Genomic DNA, 18816 nt, shown 5'->3' on the forward strand with positions numbered 1-18816 from the left:
AAGATTCACATGTCAATCTCGTGGGAACCTTCCTCAATTAGGTACTACTCTCCATTGTTACGTTGCATTTACTGTTCACGAGCTGGATGTTTGCACAGTGGAAGAACCACTAACAAAAGTCGAAGGCCTTTGTTACAACTTCCGGGCTTCTGAAGGATGTCTCAAATCTACACCTGCATGGCCGCAAATTTACAGTACTGAAAACATTAAGAAAAGCTTCCAGCAGGGCGCCCGTCACAGCTGCATGTTTCCAGAAGTGTGCATGTATATTCGCGCCTCTGAAAATGTGCAGAGTTAAGTGCTAAGTGAAAGTGCATGGCTTCGGCTTACTATTTATTTTGGTTTTCTTAACAGGAAAATGGTTTTACATTTGGGGAATCTCTCTTCGCTATACAAAAATCACCAGTTTCGATGGTGATCTCTCCCCAGCTTGGAAAATAATCTACTTCTCCCCATGTGAGAAGGAGATTTCTGCATCTTTCTGGGCTGAGAACAGGTGGAATAGAAGTTTAAGAGCACACTCAATGCACTCTCCCGGCATGTGAGTACATTTACTCACGCAAAAACCGTATCCGTGCAAAAGATGTTCAAAAATTCAAAAGTAGTATTTTACCTGTAATAGTGGCAAGTGGCAATTTTTGTGTGCAAGCCAAAATGACGCCTGTAAATTGTTTTATGAATCAGCCCCAGCATTAGCAACTTCATGTGAGCATTGAAAAATGTAAAAAGATGTGTCATTTCTTTGTGCATGGCCACATTTTGAACTTAACTTCGAAGAGCTGTTCCATTTAATGGCATGAGCATGGTGTTAACAATGGTTGCCTATCTCCATCGACCAAAGGGAAGCCTTTTTGCAAAACGTGGTATGCATCATTGTCTATGAATAAAAAAACAAATATGTCAAAATGCTTTGTAGACGCAAATATAAAATGCAGCATATCCTCTCCCAATATTCAGGCTTGAACACCTGACACCAGTCTTTTCTTCGGCTCCATTGAATAATGTAGAACTCCAGTGACACACCCAGTAGTGTAGCAAGGGTACCATATGACCTAATACAGATAAGGAAAATGCACCCATGCCCTGGTTTGGAGGGGGAAAAAAGCTAGAATACTGGTGCAGGTGCCCCATACACCCCTGGGCCCTGGTGCGGAACTATCCATAGATTCTCACCTTCGCACATCTCATTTTGGCCAAGACGCTGCTATCAGCAATGCGATGGAGACATGCTCGAGAGGATAGGACAATGTGTAGTTAGTTATTTTGCCTCTGACATTCTTTAGTCTGTGTCATATTTCAAAGGCTAAGGTAACTGAGGCACCAGGAGCTAACATGATGGTCCATGAGAAGCATTGCACCTGGAGCCCTCTCCGCTGCGGATTCATCGCTGTGATTGGGCCAGTTATTGGCTGGACTAGACTGAGGCAGGCATGTTTTGTTCTGTGTTGAGTTCGGGTTTGGATTGGTTCATGGATTGAGGTGTTCTGAGCAGTTAATTGGATATAATTGGGGAGAATTACCCTTCTGTCGAGCTCTGTCTTGGGCAGCTGGCTAACTTGGGCCTTGGACTAAACTGCTATTGATTGGTCAATCATGAACATAGGGCAAGAATGGGTCACAGGCTAGCTAATCCATGCTCAGTAAATGGCAGTCTTTTTAATCATCCAGTTAAGAAATAAAGAACTTAACGGTCTGCACCAAATTTATGTGAAAAAGACAAAATAAAAAAGAGAAAAATTAAGAAAAAATGAAGTCTAAGTACTCTGGTTTATGGTTCTCTATCCCATTCGGAATGAACTCTTGCAATTATTTTATTAGGAAACAGAAAAAATGGGGCTTCCAAATTACAGGGGGAAAGACATATAAGTGGAAAACTGGACACGTGCACCTCAGCTGCGTTGCAACGTGATGTTTTCAAACACAAAGATAAGGATAGGTGCAAGATGCTGGTCATTTGATGGTAGTAATGTCCACAACATTCCGGGATGATCCTGCAGTACTCCCGCTTTGAGAAAATCCACACAAAGCGGCCAGCCTACTTCGTTAGCACGTCCTTAATTAAAGGCAGATAGTGATTTTCCAGATGAGTTAGTTTAACTGATAATATGGAGTTTTGATGCAGATGAGTGATACAATGCCGATAAGGTTTAAGGATAGCTCTTTGCGCATCCTTAGATACAACGCCCAAAATTACAATTACAACAACTATTCTTTTCTCTTCAATAAACAGGTGTCCCAGATGCAAACTTTTTAAAATTCATACTTCCTACCCGATTGGGGTGGGTGCCACCCACATAGAGCGGAGGGGTGTGTGTTGTTCAACTGTGGGGGCAGCCCCCTAACATACTGGGTTTTCATGAGAGAGTCATACGATGCTTAGAGATCCGACACTCCGTTTGTCATATAACATACCACATGGCTGGTGTACAAGGAAATACGTAGTCCTGAAGCAAACTGTTGCACCACATCTGTCCTCCATGTCAAGGGATATACTAGGAACTGCTTCCCAATTTCCATTTTGAATTTGTTATTCTTTCATTTTGACAGTTATGATTCCTTTTTACATTGCAAAAAAAGGAGATAGGGATGCGTAATCTATGTTAGTTATGCCCATGATACATGCTCCTTAGCATACCGTGGGAATCAATGCTGTCGTAACAAGAGAACTATAATTGTAAATTAAATTACAAAATCTATGCTCAAGCTGTAAACAAATGCCATGGAAATGCTTCAATAAAAAATGGAATTGAAAAAAAAATACATACTTTCTACATACAGTTGTGCTACGTTGCATGACACTAGCTTTTCCACCCCATCACAATCTATGAAACATTCATTAAACTGAAACCAGTTTCATATTTTTCTACAAAATCAACATTTCCCTACTCAGTCCTTATCCTGATGAAACCGTATGAAACACATATGTGGCTGAAACATGTCAACAGCCAATTTTTATGAATAGCACAGGGCAAACATTGTTTCTGGGAAGTAGACATGCTTGATTTTCATAAAAAGGCCCATTTTATACCTATATAATTATACAAAGAGTGATAAGGAAACACCTTATTTTTATGCTCCTCTTATATGTTTATTACAATTGACTGACTGCTTGCAACGAGAGAGGACTTTGAAAAAAAAAGAACAATTGTCTACACATACTCAAATGGCTTTAATGAAATGTGGGTTTATGTTTACATTTCAAAGTTATGATTTTTTTGCAGTGAATGAGTGGTGGACATCTTCTGTACATCATGAACGATCAAGAAATGGTTTTTATATTGGCTACCGAGATTAAATTCAAATTATAAGCCCGAGTAATTTCTATGCTATGCATAGCCCTTTGCATGTAAATTAGTAGTTTTAAAAAGAAAAACTATGTTAAGATAATGAAACGAGAATTTGTACATACTAAAGATAATGAAAAATTGATATATTTTGTTTATGCATTACATGATTTGTGTACTGCTGGGTTCTGTTCTTCACTATAAACAAAGTGGTTTTAAGCCAATTTTGGCTCCAGCAACATAAAATACAGTTTTTATAAGTCCTCTAAGGGTATTTAAAATCGAATTATTTTTCAGCCTTTTCCTAAGCGAAGATGAGATGCGAAATAAATATTTGAATCACTCCTGGGTCTGGTTCGTGGAAATGTGGCTGCACCTACACAGTGGAAACATCTTTCAGGCCTTCAGTATACGTGAGGGCATCTATATCCAATATACAGTGTGCCTTTCTTTGTCTTGGTTTTTCTATATATTTGGCACCGTGCCCTGTGGATGTGAAAGGAACACTTTAGGAGTGGTAAAGGCACTTTTTATTTCCATGTGAGAATGCAGTGCAGCCCAATCAGAGCACGGCCCTGGCAGCTTCGTTTCCCTCTCGTTGCTCATCACCCCAGCACCTCTGTTCAGCCCCCTTCCAGCTCCCCAGCCCCGCCCTGCGCCTCCTCTGCCAAGCGCCTTGCTGTTCATCTTTTCTCCGCAATCTAGTTCCAAGTAATGTGATGCAAGCAATCATTGCAAATATTGTTCCATTCATTGTGGACACCATTGGCTTTGCCAACTTGTATTGTATTAAAGTGAAGGAGTACAAGTCGTATTCCAAATTTAGCTAACAGATCAGCAGATGTTGTTGTCCTGCCCCCAACATCTCACATTTTATGCATAATCTGAATAAAAATGTCTTTATGATGTTTTCCTTTGTAATAGAAAACTTTCCACTATTTTGCAGAAACCTTGTGTAACAGCATTGGCTTATGGTTTGTGAAAACCCTTTTGCAGTTTTACTTTGTGGAATTTTAAATCTATCACACATTGAAGCAAGTGTTTTTTTTCCTTCCTCATTCCCCCGAGGATGTGCTTTCTTTTCGATTATATATCAGATTGGCCTTGGGTACAGATTTGCTGAAAATGTCTTTTCTTTTTCGAAATTGCTTATTTGAAAATGAGACTTTTTTTAATCGTACACATTGTAATAGCCAAAGATTCAATCTAATGAAATGTGATTTAATAAAGCTGAAATTGAACTGAATTGCTTTATTTCTACATGCAATATCCCCAGTGGTCCTCATTAAATTCAAAATCCTTCCATTCGTTAGGCAAAGGATCATGGGACGGCGGTATCAGAGACCTACCCAGGCTGCAGTACTCTGGACCACTGCAGTAAAAAATGGGGGTCTCCAGAAATAACAGTTAATAACCTTACACATGTCTACTCCAATAACATAAGAAAATACTGCCCCCTCCAGTGGAGTGGTATTTTCTGTAATGGGCGCCTTTATCTCCATCGCTTCACTTGAGTTGTTTTTATATTGCACTGAAATAGACCATCCACACTACAGATAAACAATTCCATACTCGAATGTCTAAATCTTTCAGAACCAGGACGAGGATTGTTTGGCAACAATATGCAAGCGAGGCGCTGACATACCAAGGCAAGATGGCGACAAACACATCATATCTGCTTCCCTGGTGGCAAGTTTGGAAGTCTATCACTGGAAAATTGAATTCTTTTTAAATTCAGACCCCTGTTACTTGCTTTAGACCATTCAGTACCCCTGCAATATCGAAGCAGGGGACGGCATCGGACACGCCGCATCTACGGCGGTCGTGCCGGTCCCCCGCAGCGGCAGCAGGGAGGCGGGGGTGTGTCGCGCACAAGAGTGACGCCTCACCTCTCTTTCTCATTGGGAGTTCGGCACGTGACCCGGAAGCGGTTGGAATCGCTTCCGGGACACGCATCGTAGCAAGACCGGGAAAGCAAGTTAGAACCGGCTCCCGGCGTTAAGGGGCAAAAAAAGGCTGGGGAGCACCGAGGACATCCTCTTTCCTCGCCGCCCCCACATCCGACCACAGTACAGGACAGGACCTCGCACGGAGGTCCCATCAGATTCTTTCTTTTTGGTTTGTCTCCCACTACAGGTGCAAAGGGGGACACGGAGCAGCCAGAGGACCTGAGGAGTTCCTGTCGTTTCTGTTTTCTTTTTCCCTTTAATTGCAGGGAGCTGGGGGGCAGGAGGCCAGGGGTTCTCAATCTATATGGCAGTCATGTCTGAATGCTTTCCAGGCTTAGCTGCAGAAATGGCATGCTAGCAGAGTAGGATCACTGGCGCACATGATAAATATGGGGGGATCGGGTGGAAGGAATACGATAAGGACTTTAGGAGAGCAAAGGCTACTGACCTTGCCCTCACATAGGACCAAATTGATATGATTTTGTGGTTAGACCACTTGGGGCATGGGTCGCAGGATAGCTCTAGGGGCCAGTCCTTTCGATCAGGCCCCCCTGTTAGCTCGGGATGGGGGGTAAAGGGGCATGCTGGGACTTTAACAGACATACGTGCACCAGGGCAGCTGGCACGTGTAAGTTCAAGCACTCATGTACCTTCTGTGGCAACACCTCCCACCCAGAGGCCAAGTGCTTTAAAAAAAATCAAAGAATAGGAGGGTAAGAAACAGGAATGATTATGTTTCCCTCACAAAGGCCCAGTCTCCCATAATAACCAGTGCGTTGATCCCCTGGTTGGACAAGTACAATTGCCCTACGTCTGCCTGAATGATGTTAGAAGGTTTCAGAGATGGCTTCAGAATTCCCGCGCCTGACTACGTAGGGGTGTCACAATGCCAGAACCAGCTATCAATGAGGGCTAGTCCTGTGGTGGCGGCAGCAAAAACTGAAAAGGAATTGCACCTGGAAAGAATAGCAGGTTCATTTGACTGCATTCCGGTGAGGGGCTTTGTTTGCTCTCCACTGGGGGTGTTCCCCAAAAAGAGCCTGGGGAATTCAGGTTGATTCATAATCTTTCGGCTCCCAAGGGCCAGTCCTTGAACAACGACATTGATGAATAACTGTGCATGGTCACACTCATCCTTTGATCAGGCTTTTGAGATGCTCAGAGGTCTGGCGAGCTTCTGGCAAAGTCAGACATCGAGTTAGCGTTTCACTTGTTGACGGTACACGTTTAGATTTCCATCTACTGGGTTTCCAATTCCAAGGAATGTTCTATATGGATAAATGCATGTCTATGGGGTGCTCTGTTACTTGTGCTTACTTTGAGAAGTTCAGTTCCTTCTTGGAATGGGTTTTTAGGCAGGTGACGGTTACAGGTTCTTTATTGTAGGAGTTACATTTGTCACATTTATAGATGCTATTCCTTGGTCAGCGGTAAGGTCATGATTGGTGAGCTTAAATTTAAGGTCCTTAGCGAGTGGCGCCATTGTAAAATGGGGACGCCCGAGGGGGAGGGACAGATGGTCTCTCATAGAACTCCAGGGGCAGTTACAGCTGTTGGGCTGGAAGGGTGCGAGGGGAGGGGAGTTACGCTTTCCGGTAGGCTGGTTGGCCACCTCGCACATGCACAAGGATGGAAGTAAGCTGTAAATAACTACATGGGCCCCTTATGCAGATAATCCTCTGGGCATAGGGGGTGTTCAGGGGGAGGTATCCTCCCGGTGAACGGGGCCCCTGCGCAAGGGCACTCCGGTAGGAGTTTTGAGCATAGCTTGATCAGGATCCGGGGCTAGTCATTGACCTTGCCGTAGGGATACGCAGAAAGATAATGTTATCGTTGAATGTTTAGCTTAGGATAGGAATGTCTATGTATTAGAAAACATGTTAAGATTAGCCAATAAGACGTACTGTACCTATCAATGTAATGGACTGGTCTTTCTGCGTATTGTGTATATAATATAAATATATTAATATATTAATGTTTGAGTATTGTTTGTAATAAATACGGCCGGGTTTACGACCCTTAATCCAAATCTTGGTGTTAATGAAGTTGTTTGCCTCGGGGGAAGATGGAAGGTGAGCAACTTGGGCACTGGGAAATGGGGCAATCACCCAAGGGCGGGAGTTAAGGGAAGAGGGGGACTCGGCCGTACCTGGCCATATAGACTTTTGGGGTCAATGATGGAAATTCTTTTGGTCTGCTAAGGAAAAAGTAATGAATACCTAATACGGTCTGGTCACAGCTTGCTCTTACGTAATCACCCCCAATCCTCAAAGGTCCTCTAGAGAACACAGGAGAAGTCTGACGATAACTGTGTTACTCAAAGGCTGTGGCATCTATGGAGTAGATATAAGTCACCCAGGCTCAGAGAAAGGAGATCCCTTCCCAGCAAGTCTCCATACAGTACTTTAAGATGAGGCTCTGCACACAGCTATCAGCAGCTGGTTCTATTCACTCTGTCACTCTCCACATAACCGTGACACCTTCAAGGCTTGCACAAATAGTCAAAGCCAAATTTGGTTTGTACAAGACTCAGAATTAGGAACAGACCCTTTGCTGATAAAATGCTGTCAACAATATCTTATTGCACTATTAACTCTATTGTTATGGTTTATTTGAGTGATGAGCATTTTGAATCGTCATTTTACTTTTAGGATTAGCTAAACTAATACAAGGCAGACCTCAAATTGTACCTACTTTAAGCAGGGCTAAAGTAGGAGTTCGTGCTATCCATAGTAGTCATATATTGATAATGGAAAGGTGATTTGGAATCCCATACCTGCATGACTCTGTGCAGCCAATGAGCCCATTGAGCAATTGACAGGTTTTCAGTTTTGAAAATTGTGAAAATACAACCATCAATTGAGCATGGTTTAGCATGTGAAAGCTCACCAGAAACCCTCTACTCAACATAGACGCGAGATGTCTGTCCAGCCAAACTCTGTTTACAGACAAAAGGGTCAGATGTACAAAAGTATTTTGCAGACACAAGAGTGCAGTTCACCAAATAAAACACTTTGTGACAACAAATCCATGTTCTGAAATACAGTGCACTTTCCAAGCCAAACTGCCTTTTTTACTCCCAAAGTACATTGGTGACCTACACCAGATTTCAAAGGTAAGAGGTGGAAAATGGGTGCCCCTTCTCCTTTGTGAGTTGTCATGTAATGTATCAATGATTTGTGACCACAACTAAAGATACAAATTATTGCTCAATTACCGAAAGAAGGTGGTAATACATTTGGAAAGTGGAAGCTACCCCTGTTGTCTTAAAAAAATTGAAAATTGCCATGCAGTGAATGTGAATGCAGTGACTTAGGTCTGCTGTCCCTTGCAGGCATCTATTCCTGTATTCAAAGCCCCTCACAGGGATTCACAAAAGGGCTGCTGCATCAAAAATATTAATGAGACAAGTGTGTTTGCAACTCCATGAGGATGGATATTTTGTGAAGTGAGTAATTAGGACACCTGTTACCTCATAAAATTAAGAGTGGGCTGCAAACTAGTTGATATGCATAAATCACTGGCCAGTTTACAAATCCACATGTGTACATCAAACCTTACAACACATAAAATGCATATTCATTATTGTGTGTAGGAAGATGCCACTTTTTTTTCTGGACTTGATGCTACTGGGTTTTTGGCTCTGAGTACTAGAACTCTGCTAACCAGGCTCCAGTGCATGTGCACAGAACCCTAGAACATGTCAAATTGTCTATACTCCTAATTTACATATTTAACTTACATATTAATCCCTATCATATGATATCAAGTGAACCGAGGACCTGTAATTCAAATGTCACTAGTGAACTGCAGCACATATCTTACACCAATAAGTCACAAGAAAATTAAAGTCACGGACCGGCCACAAGTGACTTGACTATGGAGGTTTAAACTGCACATGTGACCAGTCAAAATAACCCCTTTTGATAGGACAGGACTAAACTCCTCTCCTTTTAAATATCAATGTCACCCTTAAGTAGGCCATAAATGCCCGTAAGGCAGGGTGCATGACATTTATAAGCAGAACATGTGAAGGTTTATTGTTAAACATGTCCTTACAGTAGCAATGCCCTAAGTGATATTTTCACTGTAGCAGGGTTAGCTGTTTCACTGTTCCATAGGAATGCCTTAGGATACTTTATTAAAAATGGACCTAGGAACCAAATAAAAAGTTAATTGTTGGACATTCTAAAATATTGGTAAGACTGGATTTGTAACAAATATTTTACAAATGTTATTTTTAAAAAGTTACCTTTAGCCTAACTGACGGTAGCAGCACATTGGCCTGAGCTTCCAACTGACACCCACGAGCCGAATAACTCCTCGATAAGGTGTGAATTGGCTTCCAGTACGGAGACAAGGGGCTTGGGTTTGGGAATGTGTTCTCTTCCCCTAACAGGATGACCATCTGGGAGGTGCACAGGAACTTAATTATCTTCAAAAGGGCCTGCCCTATCACAGGCAGAAGTGTCACACATCTGGGCCTGCCTCCTCTATTGTCCTGCTAGTTAGCCAGGTACCATCTCAGTAAGAGAGGAGCTGCCCCCACAATCAATTTTGACCACACGGGAGAGTTTGCTCATCTCCTTGGCCACTCCTCTAGAATGGGTACATTAGCTCAGCACATGGGAACAAAGTTCTTGCCGTTTTAGTTAGATAAGGGCACTGTGGGATTGTCTGTAGTAGGGCACGCAGGAACTGCTGCAAAAGTGGGTAGGGTTACCCCTGGTTAAATTTGCCCTATAGGTCAGGGAGGAGTCAGGAGTCACTGCCACCCTTAGGCATGTGCCAGACATTAATGTGCCCATGGGCACCCTTTTGAGAACACTACTGGGCCTGTGGAAGACAGAAGAAGAATTGCACCTGCTGTAAAGACCTGTGGCTGATGTCCCCAACCCTGCCTGTAAAACCTTTAACTTAGAAACTTTTTCAAGGATTTTTGCCAGGACAACCAACAGAAGACTGGGATCAACCATACAGTCCAATCTTCTGAAAGTGCATCACTGTCGGGCCCGACTTTGCTGCAGTTCTGGCTAAGTTCTTCTCCACAGAAGCAAATCCAATTCATCGGGCTGGACGCCAACCAGCATCTAATGACGTGGAACCCTCTTTGGCTACAGCCTGCAGCCTGGCCCTGCTGAAGAATTTGACTCGCAGAAAAGAGTAAGTCCAAAGGTAGAAATCATCAATTGGCCCAATGCAGAACAGCCTCCGATCAATGTCAACTGCTCCCTAGGCATGAACTGTGAACTTTTCCTGCTCAGAGCTCTTCCTGCCTTTGTCAATGGCTTCACCAAGACCTCGTCCCTCGTTAACCCATCATCTATGAGTCCATCTTGTGATCCAGCCTGCAGCCTTGCCCCGCTGAGTACTCTACCTTTTCTGAAATTTTATAAGTCTGAAGGTAATTCTTTGAACAGGACCAACCTAGTCCTTGTAGGTAACCCATGTCCATTGCGGTTGGCCTAAAAAGCGTACCATTGTCCTGGTCTAGTGTGACCAGTCACTCATGGTTGGCGCATTGCGCTGTTTGGCATTTTTCTTATTTATAACTTTGAAAATTCATATCTATGTTTTCCCTTATTGGAATTTTGCCATTTTGGTGTAATTTGGTTTATAACAATATTCCCTATTTTTATAAATTGGAGTAGGATTTTTATTTTGTGGTGCTCTTGAGTTTTTAACTGATATAGTACATCTAAATGCTTCACATATTTTGTAAGTCTGTCCGCTCTGTGACACAGCTGCCAGGGGGTGAACTCAGTGTAAAATACTGAAACTTTTACTGGACCTAACAGGAACAGTGATACTATTACTTGTGGGAGACTAACATCCACCCCACAAAATAATCCACTTTCTCACACAGTCCTAAAATAAAATCTCCAATATTATAATGCATTTCTTGTAAAGCTTTATGTGTATTTATGTATGATCCCCTACTTGTTGTTTCTTGAACACCGAATAATAAAGTGTCCTCAAATAATTCTCCAAAACGGTTTGTATAATTTTGCTATCACCACTGGTAATTACTTTAACAAATAGGTCACGTTTTTGGTACCTACAATATGGTTCAACAGAGCCACACCTTTTACTTTCCCTGCAAAACAATGTTATGAGAATTTAAAAGGGGTAGATAGGAGTTTTCTTCAATTTACTCACACTCAGAGATGCACTTAAAGCCACAATTAAGGGACAGATTTTTCACTGAGACATTCAAGTTTAGGAAGGAACTCAGTCATACCAAAGAAACACTTACAGCTGAAATAAAGACTGCATAAGATACATTTAACGTAGGAAGTTCCTGAATGTTTGTGCAGCACATAGTAAAACTCAGAGGTCAACTTAATGTAGGGAAAACAAATCTCTGAAAAGGTTTAAAAAGCTTTTTAAAAGGAGTACCAAGAAGAAACTCTAGGCCCCCCTGCCCGACTGCTAGTGAGACGGACCATCCCTTTTCGTTGGCAGTGCTCAGGTTGGCTTCGTCAACAGAAAGCTTCCTCCGATGGCCGAGAGAAGGTTGGCATGAAGAGTAAGGCCATCACACTGCCCACCCAATTTAGCAGATGGTTTGATGTCCTTTTTTTATATGTTTCATGGCCAGGGAAAATGTGGCAGCCACAGACAGAAAAAATTAAATAATTATCCCCACACTGAGGGAAAACCTCCATGGGTGTAGACCTCATTATTTGGTTGTTTTTCAAAAAATAAACTCTCAGTTTGGGAGTTTGTTTTTGAAAAACAAAAATATTGGTCAATGGCCATCAATATTAGTGGTGGCCATTCACAAAACGCGGCCGGCGGTATTCTCTACATTTGGAGAGTGGTGGTCCGTCAAAGGGGAGTATGTAATGGCCTCCATTACCCTGACTAAATCAGGCCCAAAGGCTCTAAATGGAAGTCAGAAACCTTTAGAGGTACAATTTCTAAGGCTGGCGAGGGTCCCTCGAAGAAGTATATGTCACTGTCAAACTCCAGCGAATGCTGTTGATTTTGGCACCAAAACCTCCAAGTGCTGCAAAGCTAGATTTCATAGACGCTGAGGTTGCTTTATTGCTGTGATGGATTTGCTGCCTCACCTTGGTCCATGGGCCACGGTCCTCCAAATATTCCAGTGGGGCAAGACTGGAAGCTGTATCCAGGCATGGTACCAGAAGGCCGGTACCTTTGCTGTAAATCATGTTGAACCACTTTTCAGTGCAGCAAAAAGCTCCAAGTAGAATAAACTTGCTTCTTTTGCCAGCGATGGATGCGACCTCCCTGTGTAGCCTCAGCAACGTTTCCCAGTGTACAATTTGACTGTCTCCCTTTGTCTTCAACTGCTAGGAAAGTGTCCTGGTTAGTCTTGCAACTTCACAAGTCAGTCATTTAGGAATTTTCTGTACTCAATCTTGCTTATTTTCACACCCCATGTTCACCTCTTTTTTTTGCAGACCATCCTGTTTCACTTAACTGTAAAAAGAAAAACAGACGCAGATGGCTGAAACCCATGAATACACCCATGACCCATGAATACACCCCTATTTACAAGAGCTCTACTTTCCTTTATCAGGAACAGAACTGAATCTCCCTCCCTTGGATCTAAAGAGGCTAGTGGGGCTCTGGCATGAATGGCAGCAGATCAGCTGCATTTGGGATCAAGAAGTCAGATGAAGAGTGATGAGCCTGTCTTTTTTTTCTATCCGCTGTTCAGTTCACCTCCTGGATTGTTTATCCCTGCTATGAGGTCAGTTGTTGACAATATATTTGCCTTAGTAGGTCCACAGGCCAGGGTAATATCCTTTGGAACACAGAGTCATCAACTTTAGCCAGAGCTGTGTATTGATCTCTAGAAGTGGAAAGGGTGACAGGACTGGTTTTGGGCTGGTTCTGGCTCAAGCAGCCCAAAGGACATTTTTTACTGAGTTACTATTCCACTAAAGTTCTCAAAATGCTAAAAATCTGTTTTCAACTTCAAATAAGATTTTGATTTTTTGATTTTATTAAATGGCAGTATCTTTTAATGACACTAGTATTTTCCCAAGCAAAGATGTAGCACATATTTTTAAGGCTTGTTTTATGGAAAATGTAGGTGCACCTACACATTGGACATAGCTTCTAGTCACTATGACGGCCTCTCTTTGAAATATATAGTGTGCCACATTGTGCAAGGCAGTTAACAATGTTCTTGGTACCCTCCTAGTACAGATAATTATTTATTTACTGGGGATGCGGAGGGTGACAATATTGTTGCAGGAGTCAATCATTACATTAATCCTTAAACAGATAAGAGACCCAGCTAAGACAGTCATTTAAAGCCTAGGGGACAGTCCACCAATTATCCAGGTATGTGGAGGCATTGGTCTCCATCGCCCTGGCAAAGAGCTGTATGCTGTATGTAGAGATCCCACCTGGGAGGCATAGATCTCAGGGTCATATTTCAGTTGCGCAGCGCTATTCAGAAAATAAATCAGTAAACATGGAGAAGCCTGTTGTTGACCATGTTTTGGGGAGCAAGATCTTTTCTCCCAGCCAAACAGTCACACTAATGTGCTTGCGATTATATTCATTAGAAAGTTCCTGGAAACGTGGAATGGGGTGGTCATTAAACTTAAAACAGCCGCATTCCCTATCCCCCAAAGATCAATGCACTTTTTCCTCTTAATTTTAAAGTGTGGGAAAATGGTGGCTCATGATTCTCCAAGATGTGTTTTTCACATATTTAACAGTAGCCTAAACCAGGAGAAAGAGTGGTTGGACTTGAACCAGACCTCTGATTGAACGGTAACTCTGCAGATCTGCGGTGCTTCACCCGGAGACTTCACCGACAGAAAGAAGGTGTAGTCTCCAGATGAAAGATCATCAGAAAATTGAATTACCTGGGGAAGAAGGAACAAATTACCAACCGCCTGCTTAAGTCCTCATTTCCAAGATGTTCATCGGTGTCTTAGTTGTAATTCCCAGTTACCAGTGCCTTTGCGAGGCGGGGTTACTGTGAGAGATAACAGGAAGCTCGTAGTGAGGCGAAGAGTAGAGCCATTCAGCATGGAGGGAAGAGAGAACGGAGAGTCCAACACCAGTGATACCCAAACTGCACATACGGTAGATACCAAGAGTTTACAAAGATTGAGCAGAGTGAGGGTCAAGGGGACGGGGTGCAGTCTGCTGAGGTTACAGGCAGAGGTGGGAGCAGAGACACTGGGTTGTGTTTGGGAAGGTTCTATGGAAGGACATGGCGGGAGGTTGTTGTGGAGTGGGATTCGGGAGGTGTCCAAAGATAAGTCTTGTAAGGCTTTTAGAGAAGGGCAAAAGGGACTTGACCATGTGAGAGAGGAATCTAGATGGTGTGTTAGATGTCGGGCTGTGTGAGATACAGAGGTGGAACTAGAATGAAAATTCGCGGGGGGCTAAGAAGATTTTTGGGAGGGGGGCCCTAATTCTTCCAGCCATAGGCAGAGTGGAGATGCAGGGGCTCTAAGAAGGTGTGAAAAAAACAACAAAGCCTCATTAACAAGCAAATGGTCTTTTAAAGACCTGTGAAGTACTCGGGTGCGGCTGTGTGTGCGCCCGGGAAGCTGTCTCAGCTGCCACACTCGACAGGAGGTAGAGGGGGGGGGGGAGTGCTGAAGCCCTTTGAGCCCAATGGGCGTTGCACGCCTGGTGAGATACAACAGACATTCTGAAGAGCAGTGCCTGTTCCAACTATAGGCAGATACTATGTGCTGCTATGATGGACTAGTATTATTCACTCACAGAACTCCATCAGTCTGCTATGGTCATGTCCACACAATGCTGAAGAGATAAAGGTGACAGAGCAAATAATATCCACTTGTGGGAAGGTTCAACACAACCACAAGTGCATCTGAGGGAGGTACCAAGCAGTATAAATGGGGTGCTGGTGTTTCCAATTATGCAAGAGGCACATCTTTTTGCTATGAATCAGACACATTAGTATTCATAAGATGACCAGTCAGGGTAGACACAATAATGAAACTTATTATATTAATGGCAGCAAAATTTCAACATAGCACAAGACTGGAAGCTCCAGATCTGCCTATTGACATGTCCTGGAGTTGCCGACACTGACCCTGACTGGTCATGCGGAAGCAGCCTTTAGAGTGAATACACATCCAACGTATTTAATGCTCTTTGGCAAATTCTCTTAAATTGTATCGGAAGAACTGTAAACATGTGGGCTTCCCACCTGGAACCTGCAGTGCCTTGAATTAACTCTACATCCTATGCAATGCCTGTGCTACTGAGGTGCACATCCTCTGCAGTCAAATGTGCACATCTGATCAGGAAAAATACCATCAATCACAGCGTAAGGCGGCCAATAGCAGAAGTGGCCAACCCCACTTCCACATGCTGGACTCTAAGCGCTGTCACCTTGCCTGAATTGAATTTTAATGCAGACGGCAGGCCCTCATTGTGGTAAACAGCTCAATGGATTTATGCAAATAAATTCCTCTGCCAATTAGATTCACAGGCATCCCTTATTCTAATTCGCTCAATTCTCGAAGAAACTTTGGTAACGTCCTCTGCTGCTTTGGAAATGAGCCCCCCATCCCTCCAGTAAGACAGTTTCATGATTAGGTGCTTCCTTTTTAGCAGTTAACATTTTACAAATGAGTCTCTGGCAGTCAGCAGTGGGTTGTCATAGTTGACTAGATTCTAATCAGATCTCTACCCTCCAAGCAGCCCTTCCAATCGCTGCCCCTTCTGCCAGTCTAAGAGGGATAGCCCAGTGCAAGGCACAAGTCTTACAGCCGAGCTACTGTTTGAGGCGATGCCAGTCTGTGCGGGCCACCTTACCCGCAGCACTTCTGTCTCCATCCATACCAGCAGCACTTCTGTCTCCATCCAAACTGCAGAACTTCTTCTGTCACCCTCCCAACCACAACACTTCTGTCTCCATTCATACCCACAACACTTCGGTCTACATCCACACCAGCAGCACTTCTGTCTCCATCTATACCCACAGCACTTCTGTCTCCATCCATACCAGCAGCACTTCTGTCTCCATCCATACTCGCAGCACTTCTGTCTCCATCCATACCAGCAGCACTTCTGTCTCCATCCATACTCGCAGCACTTCTGTCTCCATCCCTACCAGCAGCAATTCTGTCTCCATCCATACCAGCAGCACTTCTGTCTCCATCCATACCAGCAGCACTTCTGTCTCCATCCATACCAGCAGCACTTCTGTCGCCATCCATACCCTCTGCACTTCTGCCTCCATCCATACCCGCAGCACTTCTGTCTCCATCCATACCCGCAGCACTTCTGTCTCCATCCATACTCACAGCACTTCTGTCTCCATCCCTACCAGCAGCACTTTTATCTCCATCCATACCAACAGCACTTCTGTCTCCATCCATACCCGCTGCACTTCTGTCTCCATCCATACTCGCAGCACTTCTGTCTCCATCCATACTCGCAGCACTTCTGTCTCCATCCATACCAGCAGCACTTCTATCTCCATCTATACCGACAGCACTTCTGTCTACATCCATACCAGCAGCACTTCTGTCTCCATCCATACCAGCAGCACTTCTGTCTCCATCCACACCAGCAGCACTTCTGTCTCCATCCACACCAGCAGCACTTCTGTCTCCATCCACACCAGCAGCACTTCTGTCTCCATCCATACCCACAGCACTTCTGTCTCCATCCATACCAGCAGCACTTCTGTCTCCATCCATACCAGCAGCACTTCTGTCGCCATCCATACCCTCTGCACTTCTGCCTCCATCCATACCCGCAGCACTTCTGTCTCCATCCATACCCGCAGCACTTCTGTCTCCATCCATACTCACAGCACTTCTGTCTCCATCCCTACCAGCAGCACTTTTATCTCCATCCATACCAACAGCACTTCTGTCTCCATCCATACCCGCTGCACTTCTGTCTCCATCCATACTCGCAGCACTTCTGTCTCCATCCATACTCGCAGCACTTCTGTCTCCATCCATACCAGCAGCACTTCTATCTCCATCTATACCGACAGCACTTCTGTCTACATCCATACCAGCAGCACTTCTGTCTCCATCCATACCAGCAGCACTTCTGTCTCCATCCACACCAGCAGCACTTCTGTCTCCATCCACACCAGCAGCACTTCTGTCTCCATCCACACCAGCAGCACTTCTGTCTCCATCCATACCCACAGCACTTCTGTCTCCATCCATACCAGCAGCACTTTTGTCTCCATCTATACTGACAGTTCTTCTGTCTCCATCCATATGCGCAGCACTTCTGTCTCCATCCATACCTGCAGCACTTCTGTCTCCATCCATACTCGCAGCACTTCTGTCTCCATCCATACTCGCAGCACTTCTGTCTCCATCCATACCAGCAGCACTTCTATCTCCATCTATACCGACAGCACTTCTGTCTCCATCCATACCAGCAGCACTTCTGTCTCCATCCATACCAGCAGCACTTCTGTCTCCATCCATACCAGCAGCACTTCTGTCTCCATCCACACCAGCAGCACTTCTGTCTCCATCCACACCAGCAGCACTTCTGTCTCCATCCATACCCACAGCACTTCTGTCTCCATCCATACCAGCAGCACTTTTGTCTCCATCTATACTGACAGTTCTTCTGTCTCCATCCATATGCGCAGCACTTCTGTCTCCATCCATACCTGCAGCACTTCTGTCTCCATCCATACTCGCAGCACTTCTGTCTCCATCCATACTCGCAGCACTTCTGTCTCCATCCACACCAGCAGCACTTCTGTCTCCATCTATACGCACAACACTTCTGTCTCCATCCATACCCGCAGCACTTCTGTCTCCATCCAAACTGCAGAACTTCTTCTGTCACCCTCCCAACCACAATACTTCTGTCTCCATCCATACCCACAGCACTTCTGTCTCCATCCATACAAGCAGCACTTCTGTCTCCATCCATACCAGCAGCACTTCTGTCTCCATCCATACCAGCAGCACTTCTGTATACCGACAGCACTTCTGTCTTCATCCAAACTGCAGAACTTCTTCTGTCACCCTCCCAACCGCAACACTTCTGTCTCCATTCATACCCACAGCACTTCTGTCTCCATCCACACCAACAGCACTTCTGTCTCCATCTATACCGACAGCACTTCTGTCTCCATCCATACCAGCAGCACTTTTGTCTCCATCTATACTGACAGTTCTTCTGTCTCCATCCATACCCGCAGCACTTCTGTCTCCATCCATACTCGCAGCACTTCTGTCTCCATCCATACCAGCAGCACTTCTGTCTCCATCCATACCAGCAGCACTTCTGTCTCCATCTATACCGACAGCACTTCTGTCTCCATCCAAACTGCAGAACTTCTTCTGTCACCCTCCCAACCGCAACACTTCTGTCTCCATTCATATCCACAGCACTTCTGTCTCCATCCACACTAGCAGCACTTCTGTCTCCATCTATACGCACAGCACTTCTGTCTCCATCCATACCAGCAGCACTTCTGTGTCCATCCATACCAGCAGCACCTTTGTCTCCATCTATACCGACAGCACTTCTGTCTCCATCACTACCCGCAGCACTTCTGTCTCCATCCATACCCTCAGCACTTCTGTCTCCATCCAAACTGCAAAACTTCTTCT

The 18816-nt window shown here is 44.3% G+C and overlaps 1 protein-coding gene across 4 annotated transcripts in view; it reads right to left on the reverse strand.

The window, feature by feature from the left end:
• The window catches only part of SHANK2 (SH3 and multiple ankyrin repeat domains 2), a 2937835-nt gene that overhangs the window by 2112094 nt on the left and 806925 nt on the right, over positions 1-18816 (reverse strand). The gene's annotated exons all lie outside the window — the stretch shown is intronic.

The sequence above is a fragment of the Triturus cristatus genome, chromosome 3_1 (assembly GCF_964204655.1).
Source record: "Triturus cristatus chromosome 3_1, aTriCri1.1, whole genome shotgun sequence".
NCBI lineage: Eukaryota > Metazoa > Chordata > Amphibia > Caudata > Salamandridae > Triturus > Triturus cristatus.